The sequence below is a fragment of the Oncorhynchus kisutch genome, linkage group LG30, assembly GCF_002021735.2.
Source record: "Oncorhynchus kisutch isolate 150728-3 linkage group LG30, Okis_V2, whole genome shotgun sequence".
NCBI lineage: Eukaryota > Metazoa > Chordata > Actinopteri > Salmoniformes > Salmonidae > Oncorhynchus > Oncorhynchus kisutch.
In genome coordinates, this window is record NC_034203.2 from 4,823,248 (window position 1) to 4,846,150 (window position 22,903).

At 41.9% G+C, this 22,903-nt stretch overlaps 1 long non-coding RNA gene across 1 annotated transcript; it reads right to left on the minus strand.

Moving 5' to 3' along the window:
• Nucleotides 1-1,236: 1,236 nt before the first annotated feature.
• LOC116358634 (uncharacterized) lies at nt 1,237-21,908 on the minus strand. The gene is made up of 4 exons (XR_004206403.1): nt 21,468-21,908; nt 15,171-15,330; nt 10,538-10,621; nt 1,237-1,391 (listed from the first exon to the last, which is right to left on the minus strand). It is a non-coding gene; the product is annotated as an uncharacterized LOC116358634 (long non-coding RNA).
• Nucleotides 21,909-22,903: the final 995 nt, after the last annotated feature.

Consider the following 22,903-nt stretch of genomic DNA (forward strand, 5'->3'; position numbering starts at 1 on the left):
CAGGAAATTTTAACCAGATAGGACAGACTGAGGCTAGCCCCCCGGCACAGACTATTGCAGCATAGATATGTGACCAACAGATGCATTTCGGTATTCCCAGCCATGTGATATCCATATATTAGGGCCTAGTGAATTTATTTAAATTTACTGATTTCCTTATATGAGCTGTAACTAAGTAAAATCTTTCAAACTGTTGCATGTTCCATTTATATTATTGTTCAGTATACTTGTCATGTTAGATGACGCTAATATTTAGTTTACAAAATTGTTGTCTGCTTTGGTGTATTTGGTTGGCTTTGCTATTTAGCAAGCTGAGACCTTAGGGCTTGATTGAATCAGATCAGCGTTAGCCAACATCTACATAGCTGTTGTTTTGGTGGTGTGAGATGTGTAACTGCTGTTAGAGCTGTCAAATCCACAAGTGGCTCCCTGCGTTACACCTAAAGCGTACAATGAGAGATTAATCTGTACCTTGACTAGGATAAAATAAATACTCATTATTTAGTTGAATGATTTTTCAATATGAGCGTAATTATTTATATGTAGCATACACTTTCTCTTTCTGAACTTTTAAGGCGAATGGGGCGTGTCTGGCTTCCTGACAATGATCGCAAGAGCAGCTGCTCACTGATTTGACACCTGAAATTAAGTTCCACTTCCAACACTGCCAAAACATCCACTATGCGGGTGTGTGCTATTGCTGGATAAAGTTTGATCTGATTGAATCTAGACCTTACTACTGAAGTTGGTAGTCCAATGTCCTGAGGAGAACAGCATGGTTATACCGCCCCCTGTCCAGTATAGATAGCACAAAACATGCAATATCTTTTGTTATTCTAATGTTACATTTCTGCACTGTTCTTTGTCATTGACAGACTCTACGTTTGTGTGCTTATTCCCTAACTGATTAATCAGTCATTCTTACTTGCTCTGATGTATTCCATATTGCAAAATTGCGCACCATGCAGTAGCAAAAAAAACATATAGAAAGTGCTAATTTCAATCAACAAGTTTTGTTAAAGGGTAGAAGACATTTCTAGATCATAGTCTAGCCCACAACGAATGAGCATGTACAAAGTAACAATACAAAACATACATCATTTAGCAAACATTTAAAAGGCAACATAAAATAATCCAAGTGACTTGTGACTGAATAAACATTTAAATACAATACATTATACTATAGACCTGCCAAATTACTCCCATCCAGCATTAAAACATTAGAAACAGAATGAACAAAATGTATTCCATATTTATTTTAGAAGATGCAAAAATTATTCATGAAGCAAACATTGGATAACTTGGTGAAGGTGTGGTAGTAGAGAGAAGCTGTCTGTTTTCCTCCCCCTCCTTAATCCATGGTGCTCAATCAACATAGCATGTGGAGAGTCCTGCAAAACATCAACAGTCAGGAACTTGTCATTTTGAACAGCACCATTCTCCTAATTGATAACTTTGACATATTGGCATAATATGAAATCTGATGGGCAACAGCATCACCCCCATAACCTCCATAAAGTCGAAAGACATGTCTAAAGATTTTTTCAGTAGAAGCATTTATTGTCAAAAGGAAACATTAATCATACATCAAATTAAGCTTTATTTATACAGCACATTTCAGACATGGAATGCAACACAATGTGCTTCACAGGAAGAAAATTGTATTTTTGTTGAAATATGTACTGAACAACGAACATAAGAGGATAAAAATGAAAAAACGTTAAAACTGAACGACTAAAGAAAAGCAAAGCCAAAAAGGTGAGTTTTGAGATTTCTTTAAAAAATGTCCACATTTTCAGCCCCCACTCAGGTTCTCTGGCAGGCTATTCCAGAGGCTGGGGCATAATAACTAAAGGCTGCCTTTCCATGCATCTTGGTCCCAGGCTTTGGGATAGTTAAAAGGCCAGAGGACCTGAGGGACCTACTGGGTGCATCATTTAAAAGCATGTCTGACATGTATTAGGCTGCACAATCGTTAATTGATTTAAAAACCAATAGAAAAATCTTTAAATGAATTCTAAAACTCACAGGCAGCCAGTGCAGAGACCTTTAAAACCGGTGTAATGTGAGCTCTCTGTCTAGTCTTGGTCAGTATCTGTGCTGCAGCATTCTGTATGTTTTGCAGCTGACCAATGACTTTCATTGGTAGTAGTCAAGCCTGCTTGTAATAAAAACATGGATGAATCTCTCTGTATCAGCCTGAGAGAGCACCTTGGCAATGTTCCTCAGGTGGTAAAAAGCTGGTCACATTCCTAACGTGATTCAAAATGAAGTTCTGAATAAAAAAATAACACCTACATTTTTTACCTGGTGTTTTATCTTTATTGCTTGTGAATTAACATATGTGGCCAGATTCCTTCTCGTGCTATGGCTCCAACAATAAGTACCTTGGTATTGTCCTGATTTAGCTGGAGGAAGTTGTGAGCCATCCAAGTATTTAAATCACTAGTACAATCTAATAATTTATATGTAGAGCTAAAATCCTCTGGTGACACAGAAATTTGTGTATCATCTGCGTAGCAGTGAAAACACAATGCAGGGATTTCTGATAACGCTGCCAATGTGTAACATATATAAACTGAACAGTACCAATTTAGAATTGGACCGGAGAGGCCAACCCACCACTCCAGTCTGTCCAGAAGGACATCATGGTCAACAGTGTTGCATGCAGCACTTAAATCCAAGAGTACAAGGACAGAGAGCTATGTGGCATCTGTGTTGGCTCTAAGACCATTTATGTAACGGCGTTCGTCTGTTGAAGGAGAGTCGGACCGAAATTCAGCGTGGTGGTTACTCATGTCTTTTAATGAAGAATAGTGATACATGAAATAACTATATATATATATATATATATATATAAACAAAACAACAAACGGAACGCGAAAACCTATTACAGCCTATCTGGTGAAACTACACAGAGACAGGAACAATCACCCACAAACACACAGTGAAACCCAGGCTACCTAAACATGGTTCCCAATCAGAGACAACGAGAATCACCTGACTCTGATTGAGAACCGCCTCAGGCAGCCAAGCCTATGCTAGACACACCCCTAATCAGCCACAATCCCAATGCCTACAAAAACCCGAATACGACAACACAATAAACCCATGTCACACCCTGGCCTGAACAAATAATTAAAGAAAACACAAAATACTAAGACCAAGGCGTGACAATTTACCACTTTAACTAAGGCTGTCTCTGTGTTGTGGTGGGTCCTAAAACCTGATTGAAATTTTTCAAAAACACAGTTGGCACGTAAAAAAATATTTAGCTTTATGAAAACCAATTCCTCCAGAATTTTGCTTTATTTAAGGATCGGGCCCTTTTTTTCAACTTTCGCCGAAAATGACATACCCAAATTTAACTGCCTGTAGCTCAGGACCTGAAGCAAGGATATGCATCTGATCATTTGAAAGGAAACACTTTGAGTTTTGTGGAAATGTTAAATTAATGTAGGAGAATAAAACACATTAGATTTGGGAAAATATATTGATCATTTTCCATAATATTTGAAATGCAAGAGAAAGGACATAATGTATTATTCCAGCCCAGGTGCAATTTAGATTTTGTATGTGTGCAAAGTTTTAGACTGATCTGTCACGCCTTGGTCTTAGTGTTTTGTGTTTTCATTATATATTTGGTCAGGCCAGGGTGTGACAGGGGTTTACGTGTTGTATTTCGTATTGGGGTTTGTTGTATTTGGGATCGCGGCTGATTAGGGGTGTTGTTTAGGCTTGGCTGCCTGAGGCGGTTCTCAATCAGCTGTCAGGTGATTCTCGTTGCCTCTGATTGGGAACCGTATTTAGGTAGCCTGAGTTTCGCTTTGTCTTTTGTGGGTGATTGTTCCTGTCTCTGTGTAGTTTCACCAGATAGGCTGTAATTAGGTTTCACGTTCCGTTCCGTTTGTTGTTTTTTTGTATTTATTCAGTTATTTCATGTATCGTCGTTTATTTCATTAAAGACATGAGTAACCACCACGCTGCATTTCGGTCCTCTCTTTCAACAAACGAAGAACGTCGTTACATGATCCAATTAACCATTTTATATCTGTTCAAAATGTTGAATCAAGACTGCCCAAATGTGTCTAATTTGTTTATTAATAACTTTATGTTCAAAATTGTGCATTCTCCTCAAACAGTAGCATGGTATTATTTCACTGTTATAGCTACTGTAAATTGGACAGTGCAGTTAGATTAACAATAAATTAAGCTTTCTGCCTATATCAGTTATGTCTACAGTTGAAGTCGGAAGTTTACATACACTTAGGTTGGAGTCATTAAAACACGTTTTTCAACCACTCCACAAATTTCTTGTTAAAACTTCTTCGGGATAGGGGGCAGCATTTTCACTTTTGGATAAATACCGTATCCAAATTCAACTTCCTGCTACTCATCCCCAGAATATAAGATATGCATGGTATTAGTAGATTTGGATAGAAAACACTCTGAAGTTTCTAACACTGTTTGAATCATGTCTGTGAGTATAACAGAACTTATGTAGCAGGCAAAACCCCGAGGACAAACCATTCAGAATTATAATTTTTTTAGGTCACTGTCTATTCAATGAGTTTTCATTGGGAAACCAGATTTCTAAGGGACTTGTTTGCCGTTCTTACTGCTTCCACTGGATGTCACCAGTCTTTAGAAATTGGTTGAGGTTATTCCTTTGTGTATTGAAGAAGTACGGCCATCTTGAACAAGTGTCACGTCATGTGTACTGTTTGATAGTTGCGCTTGAGTTTGTTGTCTTCCAGTATTGAACACAGATCATCCCGTCTTCAATTTTATCGATTATTTATGTTTAAAAATACCTAAAGTTGTATTAAAAAAGTAGTTTGAAATGTTTTGGCAAAGTTTACAAGTAACTTTTGAGATATTTTGTAGTGACGTTGGTCAAGTTGGAACCTGTATTTTTCTGGATCAAACGCGCCAAATAAATGGACATTTTGGATATATATGGACGGAATTAATCGAACAAAAGGACCATTTGTGATGTATATGGGACATATTGGAGTGCCAACAAAAGAAGCTCGTCAAAGGTAAGGCATGATTTAAATTTTATTTCTGCGTTTTGTGTCGCGCCTGCAGAGTTGAAATATGCTACTCTCTCATTGTTTACTGTTGTGCTAACATCAGATAATAGCATCTTATGCTTTCGCCGAAATGCCTTTTTGAAATCTGACATGTTGGCTGGATTCACAACGAGTGTAGCTTTAATTTGGTATCTTACATGTGTGATTTAATGAAAGTTAGATTTTTATAGTATTTTATTTGAATTTGGTGCTCTGCATTTTCCCTGGCTATTGGCCAGGTGGGAGGCTAGTCTTCCGCCTACCCCAGAGAGGTTTTAACAAACTATAGTTTTGGCAAGTCGGTTAGGACATATACTTTGTGCATGACACAAGTCATTTTTCCATCAATTGTTTACAAACAGATTATTTCACTTATAATTCACGCTATCACAATTCCAGTGGGTCAGAAGTTTACATACACTAAGTTGACTGTGCCTTAAAACAGCTTGAAAATTCCAGAAAATTATGTCATGGCTTTAGAAACTTCTGATAGGCTAATTTACATAATTTGAGTCAATTGGAGGTGTACCTGTGGATGTATTTCAAGGCCTACCTTAAAATTCAGTTGATATATTGAAGCAACATCTCAAGACATCAGTCAGGAAGTTAAAGCTTGGTCGCAAATGGGTCTTCAAAATGGACAATGACCCCAAGCATACTTACAAAGTTGTGGAAAATGGCTTAAGAATGGAAGGTTGGAGATGGGCTGAAAATTACTAATAGCTGAAGAATCTAGATTACTTTTTACAAGAAGGGGTTTCACCATAGCAGTTTTTAGTGCAGTGGGGAAAGTGCCTATGAACAGGGAGTGATTAAACTTCTTCAGATAGGCAATTAAAAACTGTTTTGAAGAAGGTGGTGGGGATAGGATCGAGAAGGTAGGTAGAAGGCTTAAGTTGTGATATCATCACTTTCCTGAGCATGTCTGTATCAACCAGGGAAAATAAATCCATAGTGCCTTTGCATGGTAGATTACAGAACATATCATCATCAAACTTCTCATCTGGTCTCAGCTGGGTATCACCCAGCTTAATGTTTGTTATATTATTTCTAAAATTTGCCACAAACTCATCACATTTAGTTGTGGAGGAAAGTTCACATAGACCCTGTCCCCTCATTCTGATTATTAGTGATCAAGTTAGAAAAATGAGCCTGTTCGGCATTTCTAATTGCCTTGTTGTATATGCCAAGTTGGTCTCTCAGAATATCATAATGGACCTGAAACTTTCTCCACTTCCGCTCTGCCTTTCTGCAATTTCTCTTAAATTGATTAGTTTCCTGACTCATCCAAGGGGCCCTCTGTTTGGATGTGAACTTTTTCAACGTTACTGGAGCCAAGGCATCAATGGTTGCCCTTCATTTGCTATTAAAGTGATCAACTAAATCATCACAAGAGGAAGGGAGAATAGGTGATGGAGAATTGTTCATACACAAATTTGTAGCAACTTCAGAGGTCAGATAGCATTTCTTAATAATGTGTAGAGTATTACTCTGTGCAACAAGGTAACAGGTAGTCAGAAATACACAGCGGTGATCAGATAAAGCAACATCAACAACAGAGGATATGTCAATAGAAAGCCTCTCGGTAATAACCAGGTCCAGAGTATGAGGGTGGTTATAAGTGGTCCCAGTTGGTTAAAGTCCATAGAGCTCAAAAGATTCATGAATTCAATGGCCTTGGAGTTGGTCTCTTTGTCAACAGGAATACCAACACAATGATTTTATCATAGTTCTCAAGGGCAATAGACAATAGTTCAAAGAAATCAGTAAAGAAAGTGCGGCAGTGCTTTGGTGGTCTATACATTGGTAATGGCCACCACTGGTGGCTGACATTTAAACAGTATAGCATGATGCTCTAAAGACCCAAAGTCGCCAAAATAAATGTCCTTACAGCTGAGAGCATTAGTAAAAATTGATGCTTTCGCCTGACCCCTTTTCCCTTTTCTGATAGAGAATGAAAAGCTGTATTCCGAAGGGGAGGCTTCAATAAGAGCAGCAGTACAGTCTCAAGACAGCCATGTTTCAGTGAGAAACAAGCAATCAACTTGCGCTCAGTAATGAGGTCATTCACAAGAAAGGTTTTACTAGTGATTCCTCTAATATTTAAAAGTGCCATATTCAATGAGTGTGGGCCACTCTGACGCTGAGGCATCTGCCTATAGGTAACCAATGGAATAACAACCAAATGATGAACGTTACAACCATATTTTCTGACAGTCACCAATCCATCAGAATAGTAGGATATGAAATTTTGTATAAACTTTAAAAAAGCGGAGTAAAAGGAATATAAATTAGGTTTCTCTAAGTAACCATAGCGCCATTTCTACATGAGTTGATATGTTTTCCACGTCATCTGTTGGTTATTCTGACAGGGGAGAAATGGAGCACTACCAGACCCTGTCTGTCAGTCTCTAAAACAGTTTGATGTTGCTGGGTCCAGAGCACTACCAGACCCTGTCTGTCCGTCTCTAAAACAGTTTGATGTTGCTGGGACTGGGGCACTACCAGAGAGATTTCATGTGGGGAATGGCTTATTTTCACTCGATCCGTCCGACTTACCACCTTATCGCCTCTAAAATTTTAATAAAACACTATAAAGAGTTTATATAATGTGTCATTACATACCTATTTGAAGGCTTGTGTCAAATTGTAATTTTTTGGGGGGGTGGGCGGTGCTAAAGTGATCTTCAGAAGTAAACAGCGGCTTTTGAGTCATGATAGCTCTCAATGATTACGCAAAAAATGACTAGGTATCCCCCGTTACCCTGTCTCTGTCCCTTTCTTGTTTTTAAACTGTGAGAGAAGTGCTACACCTGGTGGAGAGAGGTTTTAAAATAGAATGAGTTGCTTTATGCCTGCTGTACATTACGCCATGACACGTCACGATGTAACGTACAGCGTCGGAGAGGTCAGTTTCTTCCATTACCATGTCAATCAACGCTTGAATAGAAACGTAGTTCACACCCCATGTTTTGATGTCAACACAGTCGCTACAGTCCCATTAGTTTTCTTTGCAGCCTCGTTTGAATGTTGCGGTTTTGCACATTTGTATGGAATGGGTTTAGTGAAAGTTAGACTCTTACCCGTATACATGGATGAATGCTTCATGGCAGACTGGAACCATTTAACTCTGTGTACTTTGTAGCTACATCTTGTGTGGACAGCTTTGTGTCAAGTCAATTTAGCGCATCAATGTTGTTGAGAAAAGTAGCAAAACGTTTGTAGTTTTCGATGGCTAACATTATATCTTTCAAAAAGGCATGGTAGAAAGGACTGTCAACACATACTGAACAGCTCACGTTATAGACAGAACCATGCTACATGGCAGACCAATACAAAGTCATCTCCTGGCATGTCCAGCCCATCCATTATCTCAGCCAATCTTGGCTAGCGAGACTGTACCTGTCTTTTTCTGTGGGTAAACCAACTAGGTTGTCACTATCTGACCTTAGTTCCTTTTTTATGTCTTTGTGTTAGGTTGGTCAGGGCGTGAGTTGGGGTGGGTAGTCTATGTTCTTTTTTCTAGGTTGTTATATTTCTATGTGTTTGGCCTAGTATGGTTCTCAATCAGAGGCAGGTGTCGTTCGTGGTCTCTGATTGAGAACCATACTTAGGTAGCCTGTTTTCCCCATTTTGGTTGTGGGTGTTTAATTTCTGTTTAGTGTCTGTTCACCTGGCAGAACTGTTTTGTTTTCTCTTCGTTATTATTTTGTGTAGTGTTCAGTTCGTTATTTTTACACTATTTTCTATATTGTAGAATAACAGTGAAAACATCAAAACTACAAAATAACACATATGGAATCATGTAGTAAACAAAAAAGTGTTAAATAAATCAAAATATGTTTTGTATTTGAGATTCTTCAAAGTAGCCACCCTTTGCCTTGATGCCAGCTTTGCACCTTCTTGGCATTCTCTCAACCAGTTTCACCTGGAATGCTTTTCCAACAGTCTTGAAAGAGTTCCCACATATGCAGAGCACTTGTTGCTTGCTTTTCCTTCACTCTGCAGTCCAACCCATCCCAAACCTTCTCAATTGGGCTGAGGTTGGGTGATTGTGGAGGCCCGGTCATCTGATGCAGCACTCCATCACTCTCCTTCTTGGTCAAATAGCCCTTACATAGCCTGGAGGTGTGTTGGGTCATTGTCCTGTTGAAAAACAAATTATTGTCCCACTAAGCGCAAACCAGATGGGATAGTTTATCGCTACAGAATGCTGTGGTAGCCATGATGGTTAAGTGTGCCTTGCAGAGATCATCTGTTAACCTACTCTGCATCTCACAAAGACATGGCGGTTGCAACCAAAATCTATTTTGACTCATCAGACCAAAGGACAGATTTCCACTGGTCCATTGCTTTTGTTTCTTCGCCCAAGCAAGTCTCCTCATCTTATTGTTGTCTTTTAGTAGTGGTTTCTTTGCAGCAATTCGACCATGAAGGCCTGATTCACACAGTATCCTTTGAACAGTTGATGTGGAGATGTGTCTGCTTCTTGAACTCTGTGATGCATTTATTTGTGAGAGCCAGTTTCATCATAGTGCTTGATGGTTTTTGAGACTGCATTTGAAGAAACTCAAAGTTCTTGACATTTTCCGGATTCAATGACCTTCATGTCTTAAATAAATGATGGACCTTCATTTCTATTTGCTTATTTGAGTTGTTCTTGCCATAATATGGACTTGGTCTTTTACCAAATAGTGCTATCTTTGTCTACTAAATATATCTTGTCACAACACAACTGACTGTCTCAAATGCATTAAGAAGGAAAGAAATTCCACAAATTAACTTTCAACAAGGTACACCTGTTAATTTAAATGCATTCCAGCTGACTACTTCATGAAGCTGGTTGTGAGAATGCCAAGCATGTGCAAAGCTTGTATCAATGCAAAGGGTGGCTACTTTGAAGAATCGCAAATATATAACATATTTTGATTTGTTTATCACTTTTTTGGTTACGACATGATTCCATATGTGTTATTTCATAGTTTTGATGTCTTCACTATTATTCTACAATGTAGAAAATAGTACAAATAAAGAAAAACCCTCAAATGAGTAGGTGTGTCCAAACTTTTGACTGGTACTGTATATTACCTATGTAATCATATACCTAAATGTTTTAAATGTAATTTCAAAATGATCTGAGAACAGCATTGGTAGGGAAATTCAAGAATAGCTAATATGCAGTGATAATGCATTGGCCCTATAGCCAACTGCACAAATTACATTGCTACAGAACTGTTTTTAATTGATTCATGTTGCATAGGCTTACATTTTGTAAGTCATGGTTAAATAAAAAATCTTGCGTGTCCTAGAGAATAATTCCAATTCAAAGTCCAGTTCAGCTAGATTCACGAAATAAAGACATACAACCCCAACACAACACTCACTGTTCTTGTTGCAAATCCATGACTATTGTTATGGTTTTATGATGACACTGGAATAAACACATGGTGGTAGGTACTCACACTGATATGACGGGGCTGGCAAGGTATGGGCAGCTTATACAGGTTCATGGTGCACAGAGAAAAGCTCCTGGGCCCCCCACCAAGCTACAACAACAGAGAGAAGTGGAACTCACGTTAATCAGGACAGGTAGAAAGTGGTACATGCTGTAGGCCTACAAACACTGTGTGCATGTTTTGTGAACTTGTTTAAGCCAATGAGGGGTTTCATTATTAATCAGTGAAATATATTTTTATAAAGCCTTTTTTTACATCAGCAGTTGTCACAAAGTGCTTTACATATACCCAGCCCGGACAGGGCAATCCAGGAAGGAGTTTAACCAAGCAATCTGAGGCACAGTTGCCCTAGATCTTGTACGATACTAATTGGTGCAATAAACATTATTAAATGAGGTTAGCTGTAGCAGCTAATGACAATGAATCAAATCATAAAATCAAATTGTATTTGTCACATACTTCGTGAACAATAAGAGTAGACTAACAGTGAAATGCTTCCTTACAGGTCCTTCCAAATAATGCAGAGGTAAAAGTAAAGATGAAAAATATATAAATATAAATAGTGACACGAAGAATAGATTCACATTGAATTACGAATAAGAATAATGAGTAAAAATAACATGGCTCTATACAGTACCAGTACCGAGTCGATGTGCAGGGGTACGAGGTAATTGAGTTAGCTATGTACATATAGGTAGGGGAAATAAAGAGACTAGGCAACTGGATAGATAATAGACAGTAGCGGCAGTGTGTGTGGTGAGTGTGAAAGTGAGTGAGTGTGTGTGTATGTGTGTGTGTATGTGTGTGTGTGTGTGTGGCGTCAGTATGCATGTGTGAGCGTGTTATGTGTGTGTGAGAATATGTAGTTTGTGTGTATGTGTGTGTTGGGGTGTCAGTGTAAGTGTTTGTGAGTGTGTGGATCCAGTGTGTGTGCATCGAGTCAGTGGTGGCCATTTGGTAGTCCATTAGCTATTTAGCAGTCTTGTTCAACAGTCTTAATGCTTCGGGGTAGAAGCTTTTCAGGGTCCTGTTGGTTCCAGACTTGGTGCACTGGTACCACTCGCTAGAGGTCCACCTCTACCGAAATACCTGAAACCCGATCCGGGACCCGAGCAGGGCAGCATCCAGAATGCGAATCCAGAACCGGTCTGGGTCGGATTTGATATGATTGTTATGGGTCTCTGCAGTGGAGGCTCCACAGAGGAGGAAGGGGAGGACCATCCTACTCAGTGAATCTCAGAAAAATGTTTTATAAAGAAACATTAAAAAAGTTTTCCTTTATAGGTAAAACTATACTAAATATATTCACGTCACCGAATACCTGATTAAAACACACTGTTTTGCAATGAAGTTCTACAGTAGTCTCAACAACACACTCTAGGCTAGCACAATTGTTTGCAACAAAAATAGGTTGGACAGGGTGGTTAAGGTGGCCAGCCAGGTCATCGGGGTGCAACAGGCACAGCTCTCAGTGACATTCAGGAAGCAAGTGGTGAGGAGAGCTAATAGTATCCTAGACTGTCCTGATCACCTCCTCCTTGACGATTTTGCGCTTCTCCCCTCAGATTGTCGTTTTAGACTTCAAACTCAAGAACAACAGATACAATATCAATTGTATCCCACAGGCCATACACTTTCTTAATCTGCACATGAAAAGAAATGCCTATTTATTTGCACTTTTGCACAATGATTGCTCCTTTTATCAATCTCATTGTTTAATGTTATGTGTATTGGTTGTATGGTTGTCACTGCAGAACAAATTTCCTAATTGGGACAATAAAGAGAACTTGAACTTGGAGGACAGCTACTTCCTGTCCTCCTCTGGCTACATTAAATTCAATACAAAAACCTAGAATGCTTGAAGGCCTTACCACCTTCCATAGTCAGGGCGTGGTAATTATGACCACTTCCGGAGGACATCCTCCAACCAATGTTGAAATCAATTCAGAATGATTTGATTGCTTCCATCACATCATCCATTAAAAGTGTGAATAAAAAGAGAGGTTGATGCAGCACATTTTTTATTGTGTTCTCAAGTAGGCTTTCCACTTTCCTCCGGTATTTATTTAGCAAAGGTGATAACACATAATCACCCTTTAAACAAATGTTGTAGCAGCTTAGGCTACGCCTAAACATGCCTTAAGGCTTATGATTAACGAGACGTGGTGTGATCATAACAGTAACAGTTGGTTTCTTCTTCTGACGAGGAGTAAGAGATATCGGACCAATTTGCGGCGTGGTAAGTGTTCATAGCTTTTAATATGAAAAACTGAACACTACAAAATAACAAAGTGAAAGAACAAAAGAAAATCGAAACAAACGAAACAGTCCCATGTGGCACAAACACTAACACGGAAAATAATCACCCACAACTCAAAAGTGAAACCAGGCTACCTAAGTATGGTTCTCAATCAGAGACAACGATATACAGCTGCCTCCGATTGAGAACCATACTAGGCCAAACACAGAAATCCCAAATCATAGAAAAAGCGACATAGACAACCCACCCAACTCACGCCCTGACCATACTACAACAAAAACATAACAAAAGAACTAAGGTCAGAACGTGACAGTACCCCACCCCCCAAAGGTGCGGACTCCGGCCGCAAAACCTGAACCTATAGGGGAGGGTCTGGGTGGGTGTCTGTCCGCTGTGGCAGCTCTGGCGCGGGACGTCGTGGTCCCCACTCCACCATAGTCTCTCTCTGCCTCTTTAACTGCCTCCGTGGCCTCTTTAGAGCGGCGACATTCGCCGCCGACCTCAGACGACTGGGGACCCTAGCCACGGGTCCCGAATAGACGGGAGATTCCGGCAGCACTGGACGGACGGGAGATTCCGGCAGCACCGGACAGGCGGGAGACTCCGGCAGCTCCGGAGTGAAGGGCGATTCCGGCAGCGCCGGAGTAACGGACGGCTCTAGCAGCTCCTGACTGACAGGTGGCTCTGGCAGCTCCTGACTGACAGGCGGCTCTGGCAGCTCCTGTCTGATAGGCGGCTCTGATAGCTCCTGACTGACAGGCGGCTCTGGTAGCTCCTGTCTGACAGGCGGCTCTGATAGCTCCTGACTGACAGGCGGCTCTGATAGCTCCTGACTGACCGGCGGCTCTGGCAGCTCCTGACAAATGGAAGACTCTGGCAGCGCAGGACAGACGGGCGTCTCTGATAGCTCAAGACAGACGGGCGTCTCTGACAGCTCAGGACAGATGGGCGGCTCTGGCAGCTCAGGACAGATGGGCGGCTCTGGCAGCTCAGGACAGACGGGAGACTCTGTCAGCTCAGGACAGACGGAAGACTCTGGCAGCTCAGAACAGACGGGAGACTCTGGCAGCTCAGGACAGATGGGCGGCTCTGGCAGCTCAGGACAGACGGGAGACTCTGTCAGCGCTGGGCAGGAGGAAGACTGGCAGCACTGGAGAGGCGGGTAGCACCTGTAGGGAGGAGACGGAGAGACAGCCTGGTGCGGGGGGCTGCCAACGGAGGGCTGGAGCGTGCAGGTGGCACCGGATAGACCGGACCGTGAAGGCGCACTGGAGGTCTCGAGCACCGAGCCTGCCCAACCCTACCTGGCTGAATGCTCCCCGTAGCCAGGCCAGTGCGGCGAGGTGGTATAGCCCGCACTGGGCTGTGCTGGCGAACCGGGGACACCATGCGTAGGGCTGGTGCCATGTACCCCGGCCCGAGGAGACACACTGGAGACCAGATGCGCTGTGCCAGCTTCATGGCACCTGGCGCGATGCCCACTCTAGCCCGGCCAATACGAGGCGCTGCTATGTACCGCACCGGGCTATGCCTGAGCACCAGGGACACCATGCGCCTCACGGCATAACACGGTGCCTGCCCGTTCCCCCTCTCTCCACGGTAAGCACGGGGAGTTGGCTCAGGTCTCCTACCCGACTTAGCCACACTCCCCGTGTGCCCCCTCCAATACATTTTTGGGGCTGCCTCTCGGGCTTCCTCGATCACCGTGCCAATTCCATTCAACGGTATCCCTCCTCGCACTGTTCCAGAGAATCCCAGGTGGGCTCCGGCACTCTCCCTGGGTCGACCGACCCCCTGTCTATCTCCTCCCATGTTGTCACCTCCTCCAGATTCTGTAATGGTCGTTGTATGAAGGAGAGGAGGTTTTTAATAAGAATAATGAACACTGAACAAAACAATAAACGACAACGTGAAAAAACTAAACCGAAACAGTTCCGTGTTGAAGAAAACACTGACACAGAAAATAATCACCCACAACTCAAAAGTGAAACCAGGCTACCTAAGTATGGTTCTCAATCAGGGACAACGATTGACAGCTGCCTCTGATTGAGAACCATACCAGGCCAAACACAGAAATCCCAAAATATAGAAAAAGGAACATAGACAACCCACCCAACTCAAGGTCAGAATGTGACAGTAGCTAACCAACTACATTCAATGTTAGCTAGCTAGCTAACATTAGGCTAACTAGCAATGCAAATACTTCTGAGATAATAATATTATTACACAGATTATTACACGCGTAATGTTTGCTAGTGAGCCAGCCAGCTAATGTAAGCAAGCTAGCTAACAATACACTTATACTTGCAATGAAAACAACTTTCTGACAAAATTAGAAACTTATAACATCTGAAAATGTAGCTAGCTAGACTCTCTTACCTGTATACATGGATGAACATTTCTCCTTCTCCTTCTCTGTCACGGATGCCATGGTTGCCCAAACAGCCTTATGTTTGTTGTCAATCAAAGGGCAGAATTTTCTCCATCGCGTTAGCTGTCATACTCTGCTTCCATCAGGCATTCCACTGATTTCAAAATTCTGTCCTCCAGAAAGTGTAGAACAACACTTATTATCTTTCAAACAAGCAGTGTTTGAAAGGATTACATACAAAAACTGAGCAGCCCTTTGTTATAGTTCTCGATGGCTAATGTTATATCTTTCAAAAATGGCACAGTAGAAAGGACTGTCAACACATACTGAACAGCTCAAGTTATAGACAGAACCATGCTTACATGGCAGACCAATCCAAACTCATCTCCCAGCATGTCCAGCACATCCATTATCTCAGCCAATCATAGCTAGCGGGAAGGTTCCTGGCTTTTTCTGTGGCCAAACCAACTAGGCTCGTAATTTTACAATTTAATTCATATTTACCGATGGCAAACAAGTTTGTTATTAAGGCACATGAATGTTCATACTCCACAAGGCATTTCAAGGTAAAAACATATTTTGATAAGTTTCCTGAAATGAGTCACATATGCAGCCACCACCATGCTTGAAAATGTGATGTGTTCTGTTGGATTTGCCCCAACATAATGCTTTGTATTCAAGATGTAAAGTACATTTCTTTGCCATGTTTTTTGCAGTTTTACTTTAGTGCCATTTTGCAAACAGGATTCATGTTTTTCCTGTACATGCTTCCTTCTTTTCATTCTGTCATTTAGGTTAGTATTGTAGTAGAGTAACTACAATGTTGTGGATCCATCCACAGTTTCTCAAATCACAGCCATTAAGCACATTTTTACTCCTGAACTTTTTAAACCTGAGGTTGAATACTTATTGACTGAAGACATTTCAGCTTTTCATGTGCAATGAATTTCAAAAAATGTAATTCCACTTTGACATTATGGGGTGGGTATTGTCTGTTGGCCAGTGACACAAAATCTAAATTTTAAATAACAGTGCAGTTCAAGAAGAAGAAAATATTTACCAAATAGACAAATATAAAAAGTATTAATTAAAAGTAACACAATAACAATAACGATGCTATATACAGGGGCACCGGTACCGAGTCAGTGTGTGGGGGTACAGGCTATTTGAGGTAATCTGTACATGTAGGTGGGGGCGAAGTGACTATGCATAGGTAAGAAACAAACAGCGAGTACCCCGATCAGAGTACCCCGGGGTCCCTTTAACAGTTTTAGAACCTTTAGAGTGTTTTCTATCCAATACTACCATGCATATGCATATCCCAACTTCTGGGTCTGAGTAACAGGCAGTTTACTTTCAGCAACTCAGTCATCCAAACTTCCGAATTCTGCCCCCTAGCCTTAAAAATGTTTTTTTAAATACGCAAAAAAAAAAAAAAGCACAATTGGTTGGGAGAATGTAAAACGTCAGCCATGTTCTTCGGCACCATCTAGCTGAACTAAGGTGTAATCATTAGTCCAACAGCTGTAAACTAGAGTTGATATTGTACAAATTCAGGTTTGTTTTTTCTCGTTTGCTTCCATTTGCTTGCGTTTAAAAAAGTTTTTCAACCAAATTGGGGGAATGAATACACACACACAGTTCACTTTAATAGCAGCCACATACAAACCGCATGATCACTTTGCTCATTAATTTGTTCTGACATGCTCTCCTCCTCTCACCTTTTCCCTTTGCTTGTGGACTTCAGTGCACAACACATCAGCTGTCTGTGACCAGGCAAGAAACTTTCCAATCCAAATCTTCATATTATAACCTGTCATGACTCCCACCGAAGGAGGGACTCATGTTCGGGCGGCGCTCGGCGGTCGTCGTCACCGGTCTACTAGCTGCCACTGATCCCCTTTTCCTTTTCTGTTAGTTTTGTCTTATTGGTTTCTTATTTGGGTCTTTTCTGTTTCTTATTTGGGCTTTGGTTAGGGCTATTTAAGCCGGGTATGCCCGCCTGTTTTTGTGCTGGCTTCTTCCTCTGTTAGTTTGTGGATGTGCATTTGTATTTTGTTTTCTCCGGACTGTTTGGGTCCGTTTTATGCGCCTAGTGTTTTTGGCATGGCCGTTTTGTCCCGGAATAAATACGATTGTCCTAACCCTCTGCTCTCTGCGCCTGACTCCAAACCCACTACGCCTAGAAGACATGACAGAAGCCTGCACCATTACATGGAGTCAGCAGGAGCAGCGGCCACTCCTCTTCCATCTATGGAGGAGCGCATCCTCCATCATACGGCCATCCTCCATCGTATCGGGTCAGCGATGGACCAAATGATGGAGAGAATGGGACTGATGGGAGAAGAGTGGTCTCCCTACCTCACCTCCAGCACCACCTTCGACGACTCAACCCATTCCTCAGGCGGCGTCCGGCCCCAGCGCACTTTGTCTCGTGCCCCCGAGGGAGTACGATGGAGAGGCGGCTGGGTGCCAGGGATTTTTGCTCCAGCTCGAGCTATACCTGGCTACAGTTTGGTCGACTCCCTTGGGTGAAGAGAGTGTGAGCGTCCTCGTCTCCTGCCTGATGGGCAGAGCCCTGGAGTGGGTCAACGCGGTTTGGAATAGCCCAGACTCTGCAAGGGACCACTACCCAGAGTTCACCTGCCATTTCTGGGCCGTGTTCGACCACCCTCCAGAGGGCCGAGCGACGGGTGAACGGCTGTTCCACCTTAGGCAGGAGACGAGGAGCGCGCAGGACTTCGCACTGGAGTTCTGGACCTTGGCCGCTGAGGCGAGGTGGAATGACAGGACTCTGATGGACCACTACCGGTGTAGCCTCTGGGAGGACATCCGCAGGGAGCTAGCTTGCTGGGACGCCACTCTCTCCCTCGATGAGCTCATAGACATGTCCATCCGACTGGACAATCTGCTAGCTGCCCGCGGGCGTTCAGAAAGGGCCATGTCAGTTCCACCTCCTGGCCCTCCCGCTCCCATATCTATGGAGTTAGGGGGGGCCGCAGGGAGGGGGTCCGGAGGAGGAGGCTCCTCCTGCACCAGCTGTGTTTGGAGAGGACACACTTCTGACCGGTGCTGGAGGAGCTCGTCTGGAAGTCGAGAGGGCAGGCAGAACACTTCTCGGTCACCCCAGGTGAGTCAGCACCAAACTCACCCAGAGTTCCCTGTTGGTCACACGTTTTTATTAACCTCTCTGAGCACGGAACCCGGTAGCGAGACGAAATTCCACAACATACGGTGATCGCTACATAAATAGTCATATTAAACATTCATGGAAATACAAGCGTCTCACATGTATCGAAAGCCTAGAATCTTGCTAATCCAACTGTTTGTCAGATTTAAAAAAGGATTTACAGCGAAAGAATACGATGCGATTATCTGAGTATAGAGCCCCATAAAAAAAAACAATTTCAACCAGCACAGGCGTAACATAATCACAAACTGCATTCAAATAAATTGTTTACCTTTGACTATCTTTGTCTGTTTGCAATCCCGATGCTCATTGTTACCCAATGAATTATCTTTTGTTTGATAAAATCCCTTTTTATAGCCTAACACGAAACATTTTGTGAACCACTTGTGTCGTGAATTCCGTCTCATTCCATTTTCGACGACATATTCCAGGTAAATAACTCACACAGAACGTGACTTTTCCAGTCATGTTTGGTTTCACTGCAATCAACTGATTTGTTTGTAACACAATCAAACCTGATGGGTCATTTCGCGGGACATATTAACTGAAATAAACAACAAGTAATGACATCATTGTGCACCAATGATTTGCCTGCTGTTTCATTGATTGACTGTATTTTAACCCAATGACCACTGATCGTCTTGAAATCTAGCTGGGTAGATAGCCAATGAGCTGAGGAAAACGGCAATAGGTCATGTTTATGTGTTGCAAGACCAACCCATGTAGTAACCTCCGGGGTAAAGAGAGTAATTCACTATTGAAGTTTCATACAGGAAAGAGCAACACATATTACGCACAGCATTGTTTTGCATATTCAGCTGTTTATATATCAATCATTATGAAGACTAAGTCAGGGAAAGCTAAATCTAAGTCTAGATAAACGGATGTACACACAATTTTAGAATAAATTGATTGGGAATGTGAGACAGAGATTGTTGTAGGACGATTCATTTAGCGATTCCCAAGTGGAGGAATAATTTTAACGGGAGAGGACATTGTTTTGGACTGGCAAGTTCTTCTCATGCTAATGCCCTTGTTTGAAATGAATAATATAAAATATTATTTGTGATTTTTTATTTATTTTAGAAGCATTATATAAACATGTTATGTCATGAAATGTTAGATGCGTGTGTCTGCCGCCCCACCCCAACCCACATTAAATAGCCTATTTGAGGCTGTTGAGGGGAGGGCAGGCCCACAACAATGGCCAAAGTGAAATGGAGACAGTAGATTCAGCTGGTCTGTTGTAATATAATAAAGACAGTAGATCTAGCTGGTCTGTCATAATATATTCAACCTTATGTTCCCTGTACTCTATATTTATCTGTTTATAATACCTGTTGATACAGGGCTCATATGTGAAACTATTCTAAGTGAACATTTTCTTTCACAGTGACACTGACTCCGAATGGCAGCCCCCAGGGCCAAGGTCTCCATCCCCCACTGAAGCTGGTTCATCCAGCCCCTGACACAAGTGGTGTTCATCTGCCCAAATGTATTTCTGCAGGCATGGATGTGCCTCTGGGCCAAAAGGGCACAGCATGGAGTTCTTTCGCTGTGTCGCTGTGTTCTTTGCAAAATTAAGTCCCTCATCACCTGCGCCACATGCTTGGTGACCCTCTGTTTACAGCAGAAAGACTGCTATGGCACCTGGCATCAGCAGCACAATATTGTGTAGAGCTTTGGCAAAGTGGGTGGGGTTATATCCTGCCTGTTTGGCCCTGTCTGGGGGTCTCATCGGATGGGGCCACAGTGTCTCCTGACCCCTCCTGTCTCAGCCTCCAGGATTTATGCTGCAGTAGTTCATGTGTAGGGGGGCTAGGGTCAGTTTGTTATATCTGGAGTACTTCTTCTGTCTTATCCGGTGTCCTGTGGGAATTTAAGTATGCTCTCTCTAATTCTCTCTTTCTCTCTCTCAGAGGACCTGAGCCCTAGGACTATGCGTCAGGACTACCTGGCATGATGACTCCTGGCTGTCCCCAGTTCACCTGACCTTGCTGCTGTTCTAGTTTCAACTGTTCTGCCTGCGGCTATGGAACCCTAAACTGTTCATATTTACTCTTGAGGTGCTGTCCTGTTGCATCCTCTTCAACTACTGTGATTATTATTATTTGACCCTGCTGGTCATCTATGAACGTTTGAAAATCTCGGCCATGTTCTGTTATAATCTCCACCCGGCACAGCCAGAAGAGGACTGGCCACCCCTCATAGCCTGGTACCTCTCTAGGCTTCTTCCTAGGCTTTGGCCTTTCTTGGGAGTTTTTCATAGCCACCGTGCTTCTACACCTGTATTGCTTGCTGTTTGGGGTTTTAGGCTGGGTTTTTGTACAGCACTAGCATATTAGCTGATGTACGAAGGGCTATATAAATACATTGGATTTGATAGAGGACTCAGGGTCTTCCAAATATTGAAAGTGTGTAAATAGTTACCCAGGTTATTTTGTAAGTGTATTTATTTTTTTCTTCATATTTTTTCCCCCATATTTGTTAGAATACCATTTTGGTATTTTGTATATAGTTATTTGTTTCAAAATGTATACCTTCACCAATTTGGCCACTTGGGTACATTTGGGCTACTCGTGTGGGACACGTGGGTGACTTCATGATAAATGTCATGTAAGCACACTCATTTTGGAAGTTGTCATTCTGAAACTTTGCACAAGTCCTGTTGCCCTATTATGTTTTTCACTGATTGTCCCATCATCCTATCTGAATGTTTTGTTTTATCTTGTTAATTTTAAAGATGATGATACAAAAAGAAAAAGAAAAATGTTTTTTTTCATTGTATTATCTAAACCACATTCACATTTACACAAAATTCAGGGTGTTTTCTTTCAAATGGTACCAATAATATGCATATCCTTGGTTCGGTGCCTGAGCTACAGGCGTTTAGATTTGGGTATGTCTTCAGGGGGAAATTGAAAAAAGTAGGGGGGTAGCTCTAAGTTAATGCAACCGCTGTGTCAGATTTCAAAAAAGCTTTATGGAAAAGCACGGAAAAGCAAACCATGCAATAATCTGAGTACAGCTTTCAGACAACAAAGCAGCCAAAAAGATATCCGCCATATTGGGGAGTCAACATTTGTCATAAATAGTATCATAAATATTCACTTACCTTTCGGAGGTAAAACATTTTATCATCTGATGAAAAATGCAGGAAATACAGCCATGCTGTGTTCTGTTCAATATTGATTCATTTCACCTTATTTGTTGCACCATTGGGGTTGGTGTTACTAGTTAAAATGAGAGGATAAGTTGTTCTACTCTTACTTCTACAACTTGACCAAGCCTAAAGATATGGAAAATTGTTACTAAAACAATTGCGCATTAAAAGGTAGTTGTGGCTTCAGCAACTTGAACCAGCACTGAAATTTGAGCTGCGAGGTTTATTTCTCCTCCCTTGTCTCTGCTTGTTTCAGCTTGAAGGACATCTCACCCCGACACCCAGCAGATGTAAAGAACTTGTTGTGAACCTTCCAGCCACAAGGATAATCACCATGTCCCAGGATATTATTCAGCATATTTGTCACTGGTGTAGAGAGGATTAGGCAGGAGGCAGTCACAAGTTTAGAACTACTTTAGGGAAGGCCCTAAAAATTGTCAAAGACTCCAGTCACCCTAGTCATAGATGGTTCTTTCTGCTACCGCATGGCAAGCAGTACCGGAGAGCCAAGTCTAGGTCCAAGAGGCTTCTAAACAGCTTCTACCCCCGAAGCCATTAAGACGCCTGAGCATCTATGGCTACCCAGACTATTTGCATTGTCCCCCCCTCCCCCTCTTTTACACCGCTGCTACTCTCTGTTATTATAATCTGTGCATAGTCAATTTAATAACTCTACCTATATGTACATAGTACCTCAACTAACCGGTGCCCACGCACATTGACTCTGTACCGGTACCCCGGTATTCTTATCTGTAATTTGCTTAACTGCTTTGTTGGTTAAGGGTTCGTAAAGTAAGCATTTCACTGTAAGGTTAGAGTGTTGTAAGGTTCACTGTTGAATATGGCGCATGTGACTAATGCAATTTGATTTGACGTGTGCAACATCACAATGTTAGATAGAAATAGATTTTCCCATGTTATTGCAGATTTGTCAGGACATTGTAAGTTAGGAAAGCTCATTCCAAAATAATGATGTGATTTCTGTCCCAGTGGATAGCATTGTGGGGAAGTCTTCAATTTAGACCACAATTAGTTGAATTAGGTGTTAGTGAAGGGCTGGAACAAAAAACTGTAAAGTTCAGAGTATAAAAAATACCTGTGGATATCATGAGTAAATGTGCCCTCATGTACTGAATAAGATTAAGAATGTTGAAGCTTAAAACCATTTAAAAAATATATTGTTTCTTCCCTAATGTCAGTCGCTCTTAAGGCACTGGCTCCTACACCTGCATACTGTTTGAGTTTCACTGATCAAACTTTAGCTCGTCTCCACCTGCATTGTGTATGCTGATAAAAGTGTGCAATCCACCACTCTGTAGGTGATAAGGGTTATGTGAGGGGGAATGGCAGAGATACGTTTAGAAACAGGAAACAAAGTTGGCACCTGG